Source organism: Cydia splendana, chromosome 1, assembly GCF_910591565.1.
Source record: "Cydia splendana chromosome 1, ilCydSple1.2, whole genome shotgun sequence".
Lineage (NCBI taxonomy): Eukaryota > Metazoa > Arthropoda > Insecta > Lepidoptera > Tortricidae > Cydia > Cydia splendana.
The window spans coordinates 27,394,274-27,407,896 of NC_085960.1; the positions used below are offsets into that span (position 1 = coordinate 27,394,274).

The 13,623-nt window shown below is 39.1% G+C and overlaps 1 protein-coding gene across 1 annotated transcript in view; it reads left to right on the plus strand.

The window, feature by feature from the left end:
• LOC134797588 (acyl-CoA Delta-9 desaturase) overlaps positions 1-13,623 on the plus strand; it is a 57,460-nt gene that overhangs the window by 31,020 nt on the left and 12,817 nt on the right. The gene's annotated exons all lie outside the window — the stretch shown is intronic.

Genomic DNA, 13,623 nt, shown 5'->3' on the forward strand with positions numbered 1-13,623 from the left:
GAGAATATAGTCTATTTTTTGAACATAAATTAATTTTTTTAATTTCACTTAAACATTTTTTTTGGGATCAAAGTGGACCCATTTCGAGTGAATACATTTTGATACCTAAAGTCGATGACATTAGTTTGATTTTTCGTGTTTTTGAAGATATATTAAAATTATATTCTCAGGTCCAATACAATAGTCAGAATTTAAAACCGAAAATGACGAAAATGAGCAAATTTTAACTAAACTTTAGTGACTCGGTAATTTATGCTGAGGTGTTTGGAGTAAATGATATAATGCACAACGAATACTACGTTTATTAAAACATAATATTAAATAAACATCACTTTTATACATTACTTCTAAACAAAGTTTTACCATAGTTTGCGGGAGTAGGAAAATTACACCATTTCAAACTTCCGATGGGTGCTGATGGAAAACAAAGTATTAAAAAAATTCTCGACAACGGTTTTTGTTATTAAATGTCTCATAGTACACCCTCAATTTTTTTCATTAAAGTCCGTGATCATGCGGCGACACAAAATAATTCATTTCGGACGTTTTCATATGGAATGACTCCTATAAGACAATAACAACGATACGTTAACCAGCTGTGTCTGAACGACAGGCAGACGGTAACGTTCGAAACAACACGAGACACAAGGAAGTCGACTGTACATGCAGACTCCATTTCAGGCAATGCAAGTCTGTCAGTCTAACACACAAAAATCCGATGGTTGCGGATAACGCTTTAAGGCGTCTACCACAGAACAACCCCCTTACATCAACATTAACGTTCACGCATATGATTTAAGTCATACCGCAAAGCGTTAACAAGGAATACGACACTCTCTTATTAAGAGCTTGACGGTTTAAAATCCGCCTAAAACCCGACCAGCCAGTGCCGTTTGGAATGCTGATTTTAAGCGCCAGCACCCCGGTAAAACATACGAATAGACTTTTAAATCGTCCTCTCCACCCACCACTCAAACAAACCAAGTGCCTGAGTTACGTTTGCTCAGATACGATCGAAAGAAAGGTAATTTTACCCTCCGGACACTACGTACATAAACTCCTGCACGCAACACAAAAAAAAACTCCTACCGAACATCAATAACAAAAAACCCGCGCAATCACCGATAGTAAACTAATAAGTAAATATTTACTCCAACTAAAGTAACAACAATAAGGAATTAAGTCGATTTAAGTCGAGATAATAGATAAGGAAAAGTAGGTAATAAACATAACTCCCGTACGAAACAACTCCAATATCACTACAATAAGACTCATGTTAAAGATAACCCTCAAAGAAATGAACCCGGTTATTGTTATTGTTTAAGTTAAACGATAAAAGAACTAAAAGGTCAACCAGTTATTCAAAACTTAAATGGATGTCAATTTTTTTTAATCACACTGTATGCTCTTCACATGTTTAACTTACTGTGTTAAGGTTCCAAAAGTACTACATATTTAATATTAATATCTTGTGCTACCATTTACAAAACCGCAATTCACTATCATTAAGTTAGTACTAAAATATTTTAGGTAAAAACAGCACCAATAATGTGGCTGACTGTACTTAATTATTCTCCTACACATCTATAGTAAGTAATATTATTTAATTTTAAACTAACCTCCTTCCAGAACAAACAGTAAGTTTAGTACAACATAAAAAACAGCTGACTGTACATCATTCACATCAAAAAGACAAATTCATCTTCAACTCTTCTTCTTCCTCGTTCCCTCAATGCTGAGGATCGCGACCACATGCAACATGTCTCCATTGATTGCGGTCATAAGTCAAGTGGACTGCACGGTGCAGGCTGCCTTCACTTCTCCATATCATGCATTGGTGATCTGGTCCGAAAAATCTAAGGGTTCGTTCATGGCATGCTTTGGAGAGCCGTGTGGTAATACTGAGTTCTTCCAAAATAGAGATGTTAGTTCTTCTAGCTGTCCAAGGTATACGCAGCAGTCTTCGCCAACACCACATTTCAAAAGCGTCAATCTTAGCAACATCACAGCTTTTCAGGCTCCTCGTTTCGGCACCGTACATAAATATCGAGAAGACGAGAGTTCGAACCAATCGCACCTTAGTCGTACGTCGCATACCTCTGTTCCTCCAGATCTTGTCAAGGTTAGCCATAGCACTCTTAGCCATACCAGCTTTATGGCGTATTTCGTCAGTGCTGCCACCGTCGCAGGTTATTAACGACCCAAGATACACAAACTCGCTGACTTTTTCGTACTGGCGGAGTACGTCGGTAACTGGAAGTATATTTGCCCTATCCACTACCATTATTTTAGTTTTAGAATGGTTTATCTTAAGGCCCAGCTTAGCGCTCTCATCCTCAATTCGCTTCAAAAGAGCCGCCATTTCCACTTCACTAGACGCAACTACTGTAGTATCATCTGCATACCTGAGGTTACTGACCAATCGACCTCCAACTGCAACAGCTCCTTCCCAGCCGTCAAGTGCCTTCCTCATAATGTATTCGCCGTACAGGTTAAAAAGCTTGGGTGACAAAATGCATCTTCAACTACTAAATATAAAAAGAATAGATAAGCTTGCGGTACTATTTGAAAGAAAATTTAGGTATAATTTGCTTACACTTCACTTCGGTAAAGGAATAAAATAGGTATGGTTAAATAGCACTTTTAGCAATTAATAAATAAAACTGAATAATTACATTTGATAACTCACTAAACAAGGATAAATGTGGTATTATCTATGAAAAGGGACCTTATTGTCGATGGCGCTTACGACACTAACATCGATGAGCACAAAACGTAGTAGTTTAAAATTGGGGATTCTGGCCCAGTTTAGTTATTTTGATTTCCAATTTAGCAATTAAGTTTCTTTGATTACTGGAACATTCAATGTTGCTGTCTATCCAATGCGGAGGTCAATTTATGTTATGTGACGCTGATGAACTTATCAGTCATCGGGTTTAAAGGTCCCTTTGTAGTTTTTTATAAATAACTCGTAAACGGTGACCTGTAGCAAAAATATTCTGATACATAAGTAATCTGCGTAAAATTGTCTACATTAAATATTCTATACACTTTTTCGCTAGGATCAGTATTTAAAAAAATATTTAAGGTAAAAAGTTAAATATGATCAATTGTTAATATTTTTTGTAAATAACTCGTAAACGGTGGCCTGTACCAAAAAATGTTCTGATACATAAGTAATCTACTTAAAATCTACTCACACCAGAGGATGCTGAAGACCGGACGCTTAGCTAAAACGCTAGGTTGAAGGAGAAGAAGATTGATCCTAGCGAAAAAGTGTATAGAATATTTAAGGCGCTCTTATACTCGAGTTTTACGTTTTCAAGGGGGTGAAGCAGACGAGTGGTAGAACGGGCAGGCGGGCGCCCCGCGCGGCGCACCGCACCATTCCCGCGCAGCACGTCTACGTCCTTATTCTGACGACATCGGTATTCTGAATCGTCAGTTCCGGGATTTTTAGTTTGGCAATTAATATTGAAAAAGATTTATTAGTAAATTCGAATTTTGATGAGTACTTAATGAAATTAAAAACCGGACAAGCGCGAGTCGGACTCGCCCACTGAGCCCACCGAACGTTCCGTACTTTTTAGTATTTGTTGTTATAGCGGCAACAGAAATACATCATCTGTGAAAATTTCAACTGTCTAGCTATCACGGTTCGTGAGATACAGCCTGCTGACAGACGGACGGACGAACGAACGGACAGCGGAGTCTTACTAATAGGGTTCCGTTTTACCCTTTGGGTAGGGAACCCTAAAAATGGTAGGTAAGACGGTGAGGTCGGTGAGTGTACCTAAATAATTATTAATTATATGTATACAATATGAGTGTATACTTGACTGATCATGTTTTTGTAAAAATCGATTTCGACTGGCAAAACATATTAACCGGGCAACCGGGTTTTTTAACCTAATTAGACCCCGCTGAATCCGAAATTGCCGGTTGATTGATCGAATTCTTGACTGGAAGTGAGATAGTTGATATTAAAGGTCCCTTTTTTTTAGTTTTTCGTAAATAACTCTTAAACGGTGGCGCATAGCAAAAATTTTCTTAAACATAAGTAATCTGCATAAAATTGCCTACAAGAAAGATTCCGTACAATTGTTCGCTAGGATCAATATTCAAAGAGATATTAAGGCGGGAAAGTTAATTATAATCAATTTTTGAAGGTCTCTTTTTTTAGTTTTTCGTAAATAACTCGTAAACGGTGGCCAATATAAAAAAAATGTTAAACGTTAATAATCGACACAACATTTTCAATAAAAAAGATTTAGTACATTTTTAGCAGGGATCAATATTTAAAAAGATAATAAAGAGGGAAAGTTAATTATAATAAATTCTAAGGTTCCTTGTTTTTATTTTTTCGTTAATAATTTGAAAAGTATGACTCATAGCAAAAACAAATTTTACACAATAAAATAATAAACATAAAATTTCCTACAAGAAACATGTAGAACACTTTTCGCTAGGATCAGTATTTAAAAAGACAAAGCATCCGGTAAGTCAGTTATAATCAATTTTAAAGTCCCTTTTTAGTTTTTTGTAAATAACTCGTAAACGGTGTCCCATAGCACAATAGGTTTTTATGAATAAATAATCTCCATAAAATTTTCTGCAAAAAACATCTGAACACTTTTCTCTAGGATCCATATTTAAAACGATATTAAAGGAAGAAAGTTAATCACATTCAGTTCACAGGTCGCTTTTTTTTCGTAAATAACTCGTAAACGGTTGCAACGGGGGCAGTTGTAAAAAATATTATACGTAAATATTGAACATAAAATTGTCCACAAAAAAGGTTTTGTACACTTTTTCGCTACGATCAATATTTAATGAGGTATTAAAGGGGGTAAGTTAATTATAATCAATTTCCAGGTCCCTATTTTAAGTTTTTCGTAAATGACTCGTAAACGGTGGCCCATAGCAAAATAGGTTCTTAATGTTAACTAACCCCCCTTGGCTAAAAAGTGGCCTCCATGTTTAAAATTCATTTGTTTACGTAAGATGTCCGTCTTTGGGTCACGAATTTACATGTGTGTACCAAATTTCAACTTAATTGGTCCAGTACTTTTGAAGAAAATGGGCTGTGACAGACGGACAGACAGACAGACAGTCGCACGAGTGATCCTATAAGGGTTCCGTTTTTTCCTTTTGAGGTACGGGACCCTAAAAACTAAAAAAAGTGACATGTGAATTGATTGTAATGAACTTTCTTCCTTTAATATCGTTTTAAATATTGATCCTAGAGAAAAGTGTTCAGATTTTTTTTGCAGGAAATTTTATGTAGATTATTTATTCATAAAACCTATTTTGCTATGGGACACCGTTTACGAGTTATTTACAAAAAACTAAAAAGGGACTTTAAAATTGATTGTAATTAACTTACCGGCTGCTTTGTCTTTTTAAATATTGATCCTAGCGAAAAGTATTCTACATGTTTCTTGTAGGAAATTTTATGTTTATTATTTATGTGTGATCAACAGGGTAAAGACCGGTAGTGATCACCGAATCGTAAGAGGCACACTGAATATCAATATTAAACTTGAAAGGTCCAGCCTGATAAAGTCTACGCTCCGACCTACTCGAGCCCATGTTCAAAACCCCGAAAGCTTTCAACTCGAGCTCTCTAACTGCTTTGCTTGCCTAGAGGACTTGGCTTCAGTGGACGAAATCAACGACGGGCTAGTGGAAACTGTCCACACAGTAGGGTCTAAGTTTTTTAGACCCCGCCGTAAAGAAAGACCTCAGAAATTGACCGAGCAAACCTTAAACCTCATGGCTGAACGACGCTCGCTACAGTTGCAGTCTCCCGATGACGCGGAGTCATATAGGCAGCTCAATAGACGTATATCTAAGTCCTTGCGACATGATCTGCGTCTCTTTAATACTAACCGTATTAAAGAGACTATTGAGCGAAACCAAGGCTCCAAAGTGTTCGCAAAGGACAAAGCAACGCAAGCAAAGCAAGGGTCTATTGGGCAAAGCCAGCTGACAAAGCTGAAACGGGAAGATGGCAGCATAGCGTCGAGCAAAGCGGAGGTTTTAGGTGAGATCGAGAGGTTCTATGGACAGTTATACACTTCGATCGCAAAGCCCGTTGACAGCTTGGTAGGAGGTCCAAGAGCCAAGCTGTCCCGACATTATACCGAAGATATCCCGGACATCAGTCTGTACGAGATTAGGATGGCCCTGAAGCAGCTTAAGAACAACAAGGCGCCGGGCAAAGACGAAATCACTTCAGAGCTTCTGAGAGCGGGTGGAACACCGGTACTTAAGAGCGCTATTACATTTCGGCGTTGAGCGAGTTTAGGTATTTTACGCGCTGCGGCAGGCCGTGCGAGCTTAGTATGCCGATCCCTTCTACCACACTCGCACTACAATGATGGATTAAACATTCTTGATCCTTCGCGAAGCATATTGAAATCAACCATAACAACACTAACTGTGCTTAACTTTTAAAGTCCTAAAACTGTTATTTGGTAAGTACGAAAATACTAAATGCAGTGCAAATGTAAGTGTGTGCAGTGTTCATAAATTAATTTTTCATCTATTTTTGACGATTTTTGACCCCCCCACCCCTCAAATCATCCAAAAATCATGCTTCGGATGACTCTGTTTCCTCCTACGTCATACTACCATCATCCGATGTCCAGACCCCCCCCCCCCCCCCCCTCCTTCCATTTGAAACGACGTAATTTATGAATAGCCCCATACTCGTACTTATGAAGGTATAAGTATTACTCGAAATAAATTATAGGTACTCGCTTATTTACATGTTTCGTCATAGCATTTGGTACCTATAGGTTGTAAAGTTTGTATCAACGAGGGTTTAAAAACGAACTAGTATTGAGGATCTGATGATAATGATGATGATTAAGGTGGTCACGGATACCAATCAACCATGTAGTAACATGATTAGGCTCGTTTGATTCGTCTCAACAAGATCTTTGACACTGAAGATACACAGGGTCTGATGATGGAGCTGGAAGGCGGCCACGGGTACCAGTCTATCATGTAACTAAACCACTTCGTGTTTGGGCTCGTTTGATTCGTCTCAACAAGATCTTTGACACTGAAGATACACAGGGTCTGATGATGGAGCTGGAAGGTGGCCACGGGTACCAGTCTATCGTGTAACTAAACAACTTCGTGTTTAGGCTCGTTTGATTCGTCTCAACAAGATCTTTGACACTAGGTGATACACTAAACACGAAGCCCAAACACGATGCCCAAACACGAAGCCCAAACACGGAGCCCAAACACGAAGTGGTTCAGTTACGTGATAGACTAGTACTCGTCGCCACCTTCGAGCTCCATCATCAGACCCTGAGTAGTATCTTGTGTCAAAGATCTTGTTGCGACGAATCAAACGAGCCCAAACACGAAGTGGTTCAGTTACATGGTAGACTGGTACCCGTGGCCACAGTCCAGCTCCATCATCAGACTCTGAGTACTAACTTTTGTCAAAGATCTTGTTGCGACGAATCGAACGAGCCCAAGCACGAAGTGGTTTAGTTGCATGGTTGATTGGTACCGGTGACCACTTTCAGGCTCCATCATCAGACCCTGAGTACTATCTTGTGTCAAAGATCTTGTTGAGACGAATCAAACGAGCCCAAACACGAAGTGGTTTAGTTGCATGGTTGATTGGTACCGGTGACCACCTTCCGGCTCCATCATCAGACCATGAGTACTATCTTGTGTCAAAGATCTTGTTGAGATGAATAAAACGAGCCTAAACACGAAGTGGTTTAGTTGCATGGTTGATTGGTACCGGTGACCACCTTCCGGCTCCATCATCAGACCCTGAGTACTATCTTGAGTCAAAATTAATACATATAGAATGTCAGGTCGTTTCAAATATTTTTAATCCTGTCCGGTAGTTTATTAAACTGTACCATTATAAAACTATAAAAACAGTGCTAGGATCAAAGTCTCTCGTTGCGGTTTACACGCACACAGTATAGCGTTTTACACGGCGCCCGCCGCACACAATGATAAAAAATCTCGTTGTCGCCGTTGAAAATGTGCGGAGCCGACCGACACACGTCCTGCCTCTACAAGCTCTGCCGCGGCACTGAGCTGGCGCAGCGCGCGTCATCGGTAATATAGAGTAGTTTTCAAAAAATTGCCAAAAAATTATAGTAGAATTTCATAAACACTAATGTATACCAACAGTATAAGCAAACGTTGCAGATTGCTTGAGTATGAAAATGACTTCGATATTAAGTAGATTTTCGTAGGAATTGACACTTGTTTCGGAGAGAAAATTGAGTTCGTTTTACTTTGATTTTCTCTTTCTCAAAGGTGTGTAGGAAAAATATCGTTTGATATGCCTAAAGTACAGGGTATTAGTAATACAAAATAGCCAGGTTTAGCAGAGTAAACTTCTCAACATTTCCAAATAAGAGCTTGCCATTCAGTGCTTTACGGGGTTTTTCGGAAACGACCATCAGAAAAAAAATCATTACTAATTTAATAAGTCCTTTTTCTAATATTTACAACGATATTTAAAAAGATAAGAAGACGCTTTTCCTGGAACAAGTACTCATTGTTTCTAATAATGAGCACAAAGTCCTGAATTTCGTCGTCTAGTATCATCAATTTTGCGTTATTTCGACTTTTCTTGTAAGAGCGCTCTTAAAGTCCTCCAGAAGCTCTTTAATTCCGCCTTGTCCGAGGGCATAACGCCTGAAACATGGAATAGAGGCGAGGTGGTGTTGTTCTTCAAAAAAGGTGATAACAACCTATTGAAGAACTACAGACCCATCACGCTTCTGAGCCATGTCTATAAGCTGTTTTCAAGGGTCATCACGAACCGTCTCGAACACAGACTTGATGACTTCCAGCCTCCCGAACAAGCCGGTTTCCGAAAAGGCTATAGTACCATAGACCACATCCATACGCTGCTGCAAGTTATACAGAAGACCGAAGAGTATAACTTGCCATTATGCTTAGCGTTTGTGGACTATGAGAAAGCCTTCGATTCGGTGGAAACATGGGCGGTGCTTGTCTCTTCAGCGATGCCATATTGACTATCGGTACATCGAAGTGTTGAAGTGTTTGTATAATAACGCCACCATGTCGGTCCGAGTACAGGAGCAGAGCACGAGGGCGATTCCATTGCAAAGAGGCGTAAGGCAGGGAGACGTTATCTCTCCGAAACTGTTTACTGCCGTAATGGAAGACGCCTTCAAGCTCCTGGAATGGGAAGGACTTGGCATCAACATCAACGGCGAATACATCACTCACCTTCGGTTTGCCGACGATATCGTAGTCATGGCAAAGTCGATGGAGGAACTCAGCATGATGCTCGATGACCTCAACCGAGTTTCACAACGGGTGGGCTTGAAAATGAACATGGACAAGACGAAACTTATGTCAAATGCCAATGTTGTGCCCATCCCAGTCTCTGTTGGGAACTCGGTACTCGAAGTTGTTGACTCGTACATCTACCTAGGACAAGTAGTCCAATTAGGTAGGTCCAACTTCGAAAAAGAGGTCAACCGCCGAATCCAACTCGGTTGGGCAGCGTTCGGGAAACTACGTAATGTCTTTTCGTCCGACATACCTCAGTGCCTCAAGACGAAAGTCTTTAATCAATGTGTGTTACCAGTGATGACTTACGGCTCCGAAACGTGGTCTTTCACTACCGGCCTCATCTCAAAACTCAAAGTCGCTCAACGAGCTATGGAGAGGGCTATGCTCGGAGTTTCTCTACGTGATCGAATCAGAAATTAAGAGATCCGTAGACGAACTAAAGTCACCGACATAGCCCACTGGATTAGCAAGCTGAAGTGGCAATGGGCAGGCCACATTGCACGCAGAGAAGATGGCCGATGGGGTCGAAATGTGCTCGAGTAGAGACCACGGACTAGCAAGCGCAGCGTAGGACGTCCACCCACAAGATGGACAGACGATCTTGTTAAGGTCGCCGGAAGACGCTGGATGCGGGTCGCTTCCAACCGGCACGTATGGAGGTCCAAGGGGGAGGCCTATGTTCAGCAGTGGACGTCTTATGGCTGAGATGATGATGATGATGATGATTTATGTGTAAGATTTGTTTTTGCTATGAGTCATACTTTTCAAATTATTAACGAAAAAATAAAAACAAGGAACCTTAGAATTTATTATACATAATTAACTTTCCCTCTTTATTATCTTTTTAAATATTGATCCCTGCTAAAAATGTACTGAATCTTTTTTATTGAAAATTTTGTGTAGATTATTAGTTCATTTTTTTTTTATATTGGCCACCGTTTACGAGTTATTTACGAAAAACTAAAAAAAGGGACCTTTAATATCACATATCTCACTTCCAGTCAAGAATTCGATCAAGCAACCGGCAAATTCGGATTCAGCGGGGTCTAATTAGGTTAAAAAACACGGTTGCCAAAAAGTAATATGTTTTGCCAGTAGAAATCGATTTTTACAAAAATGTGACCAGTCTAAATTATTCAATTTGATTAATTTTATAGCCTTTTAAAATATGTTTACACAATTTATCAATCGTGACTGAATTCCGGATTGGTTAGATGGGTGTGTGCCTTTGCTGCCCAACTTGTTATAAAATGACAATATGACGGACGAATGTCTGAAATGTCACCGTATTTAAGAATTATTTTGCTTTTCTTCGTAAGTATGTTGAAAAACGTTGTGTGTATAACATATTTGCATATTAATTACACAAACGGGTCTACCGCGATATAATTTCATTGTTTTTACCTTTAATTCCGACGTTTCAGCTGAGTTGCACCAGCTGTGGTCACGGAAAGACTGACGTCGTCACGTCGGGTAGTTTAGTGGTGTTTTATTAATATCTCCGTTGACATTTGTTGGGACGTCAGTCTTTCCGTGACCACAGCTGGTGCAACTCAGCTGAAACGTCGGAATTAAAGGTAAAAACAATGAAATTATATCGCGGTAGACCCGTTTGTGTAATTAAATATGTGTACAAAACGGGAGAGTTTAAAGTGTTATATTTGCATATTTATACTGTGATTACCCATTTTATGAAACGTCCGCTAAACTAGCACAGGTCCGACGCTGACAGTGGTCACGGGCGTACTGGCGTGAGGAATAGGCGCAAGGTATTGCCGCGTAGGGTGTAATTTAGTAGGCAAAATGTTGAATTCATCAAATGATGAATGAAAAAATTAACGTATAGATAAAAGGACAAGCAATAATGAAGATTTACTTAAAAGCTATCGACTGAAGTAAGTTTCATATACATTTTCGTCCTAGTACTTCTAACATAAGGAAATAAAGACAGTGTTAGGCATGTTTTCAACTTAAGATTCTATCGAGAAAATAATGAGCCGTCGTGTTTCTGACAAGCAATAACGTAGTTCAAGGACTTATACATACTAGAAAATAATGCATGAAATCCTTGTAAAAGTCTGTAAATATGGTGGTGGTAATCAAAGAAACTTAATTGCTAAATTGGAAATCAAAATAACTAAAATGGGCCAGAATCACCAATTTTAAACTACTACGTTTAGTGCTCATCGATGTTAGTGTCGTAAGCGCCATCGACAATAAGGTCCCTTTTCATAGATAATACCACAAATATTTCCAACTTACTGTATTGTACACACAAGAAACCTCCTACAACTAAACTTCTGAGTAAATTGATTATTTTTAAACAAACCTTTTAACAATGATTTTGCCAACCATACTAATGAGGATAAAATGTACAATATAATAGGTAATGTAAATAATACACTGTCCATAACATTCTATTTGAAATTATTTAAATTACTACCTTTATGACAACAAAGCTTAAGATTTATATAACACCCTCCAAAGTACAATTAAAATATTTAGTTTTTAGTACACAGTACCGCAACACTCTTAAGATAAATTAATAAGTATTTGTAAGAATACAAGGCTATAACTATGTATAACCTATACGGAAATAATCAATAGAATAATGGTCTTCCAGCCTGAACACACTAGAGCCCCAAGTTGGGCGCCACTGTTACGGGTAAATCGGGGAGCCCTATAGTGGTTTAAAATAAAATAAAGAATTACTGTATTTAAGGGTATATTTCTTTCAGCGTCGTGGTAAAATCAAAGGAAGCTTACAATTTGCTACACCAGCTTAGCGGTAGGATTAGGTTAGGTAATAACTAATAATTGTAGTAACTAGCTCAGTCTTCATTTAAATTTAGAACACAGGGGGTGAGTCTGTGTGGTTTCAAGGAACTGGAAGACCTCAGTAAACTATATAGTGGTTAAGGTAACTTAAACATTGACGCCTTAGTAAAATATATAATAGGGAACACTCTAACCTCGTGTTAGAAAAGAAACGAGAGTTGGGCCCTGCGGCCGCGTGGTGGTGAGCTCAACCACCCCGATGCCACAGCAGCCGACTCTGAACGTCCATGCTGGTTAAGCCGTCAAGGAAGCACCAGCTTAGCGCGGCCTGGAGCACATCCTCGCTCATGCCGACGCCCTTGACTAACTAGGGAACTGAAGGGGTAAACGAAAACCTCCTCTTGAAAGCCCTGGAAATAATTTAAAAACAATAAGTATGAGTGACTTTGCCGATCCTCGACGAGAGTTAAAATTCGCAAGGACGGTTGAGCAACTTACCCAATGTAGATAAGAAGCCGGCTTGTACATCCGTGCCTTCATGTCCATGCATGGGGCCTTCAGAGGTTATGGTACGAAGAACATAATATTCTCCAAGAAAATAAGTAATAAAACAATAAGGACTGAACACGTCTCGAACAATTTGATACGTAGATCAAGAAAAATACTTACGATAAAGCGGTTTAAGCCGCAATTTAAAACAATATTTATTTAGGCACAATGGCCTTTGAAGAAAACGAATCGACCTTCTACACCATCTCATCCGAAATGAAAATGACAGCTGACAGATCAAACCGAAGATACTTCCACCGCTGCGTTTCGTTGCGCGCACGATGTAGATACAGCTGTCAAAACTCGTCTCAGTAAAAACAAGATAATAATAATTTCCAAAAAGGAAAGAAGAACAGTAATAACACATTTAATTAGGTTTTAATTTTTGTAAATTAATAAAAGAAAACCTTTCATTTAACAAAATGCAGATAGCGAGCTAACTCACGTCCTCTGTCGATCCTTTCAGCAACTAATTAGCCTTCAGACAGACGTCAATACGATCAATGCAAGTATTAAACAAGTATTACCATCGTTCAACGCTAGATGGCCTTAATATTAGAAACGACATATATTAATACCTATGAGGCTTCAAAAAATATTGTTACAGTGTTTCTGTCATTAGGTTGTACTTATCTCATGAACCGTGATAGCTAGACAGTTGAAATTTTCACATGATCATCATCATCATTAACTTAAGAGTTATTCTCTTGTCGGTGGAGTATCTTCCAGCTTTCCCTATCTTGCGCCAGCTCTTTGACATTTTGATACGACACAACCCCTACTTTTTCTTTCACTTGCTTCAAAAAGCTGCGTCTGGGTTTTCCTCTTCCCCGCTTGCGTCCTATCCGCCCCTCCAACACCCCAACACTCCAACACCCTCCAACAACTATAACAACAAACACTAAAAACAGAAATAAAATTAATATTTAAGTGCGGCTCCCATACAACAAACGTGATTTTTCGTATGAAGTACCT